Below are 1,083 nucleotides of genomic sequence, written 5' to 3'. Positions count from 1 at the left end.
CCCAGGGGGATAGCTTGAGGTTCCGTCTCCAAAAAAAAAAAAAAAAAAAAAAAGGTTTTTAATCCATGAAATATTGGCAGATTATATTCTCTACTGTATTTTCATAAGGAAAAAAAGCCCCACTATTATTAGGTAAAAGGTACTTAAAAATTATGAAACCATGGACATCACATCTATATAAAAATTATAACATGGAAATATGAAATAATCTATGTAAGCATTTCATTGATCAACATTTCACAAGAATGGAAATACTAAACCAACTTCATAGAAATTATATGTAACTTAAGAAATGTTGAAAACATATGAAAAGCTCTGTTCTCACAGATGAAAATAAAAAAATAAATGGAAAATATTTAGAAAAATAAAACTACATTATCATCCTGACTTCAAATCTATATTCTTTTTTTTTGTTGGGTAAGTGCCATAGCATCATAGCTCACAGCAACCTCCAACTTGGGCTCAAGCAATCCTCTTGCCTCAGTTTTTCTTTTTTTGGTAGAGACAGGGACTCACTTTTGCTCAGGGTGGTCTTGAACTCATGAGCTCAAGCAATCCACCTACATCAGACTCCCGAGTGCTAGGATTACAGACGTGAGCCACTGCACCCGGCCTAAATCTATATTCATTTAATTTCTAGCTAAAGAAAATCAAAGTGACAGGTTGTGAAAAGAATGTAGACACATGTTATTAATTCATGTGAAACATTTAGAAGAAATAGTACAAAAAAGTTTAACGATCTTAGGCTATCACTGAGGCAAAGAAGCAAGTTTCCTCAGACAATTTTATTACGATGCATAGATACAGAAATACATATAAAAAATACAGGACCTAAGAGAGCAGTCAATTTTGCTAATTCAGAAATTTTTTTTTTTGAGACAGAGCTTCAAGCTGTCACCCTGGGTAGAGTGCTGTGGCATCACAACTTACAGCAACCTCCAACTCCTGGGCTCAAGCGAGTCTCTTGCCTCTGCCTCCCAAGTAGCCGGGACCACAGGTGCCCTCCACAACGCCTGGCTATTTTTTGGTTGCAGCCATCATTGTTGTTTGGCAGGCCCGGGCTAGATTCGAACCCGCCACCTT

General features: G+C 36.9%; 1 protein-coding gene across 1 annotated transcript in view; it reads right to left on the bottom strand.

Annotated features, from left to right (window-relative positions):
* Window positions 1–1,083, bottom strand: part of NR2C1 (nuclear receptor subfamily 2 group C member 1) — a 57,370-nt gene that overhangs the window by 6,762 nt on the left and 49,525 nt on the right. The gene's annotated exons all lie outside the window — the stretch shown is intronic.

Source organism: Otolemur garnettii, unplaced genomic scaffold (assembly GCF_000181295.1).
Source record: "Otolemur garnettii isolate 467f Iridium unplaced genomic scaffold, OtoGar3 scaffold00007, whole genome shotgun sequence".
NCBI classification, from domain to species: Eukaryota; Metazoa; Chordata; class Mammalia; order Primates; family Galagidae; genus Otolemur; species Otolemur garnettii.
This window is presented reverse-complemented; position numbering and strand designations above follow the sequence as displayed.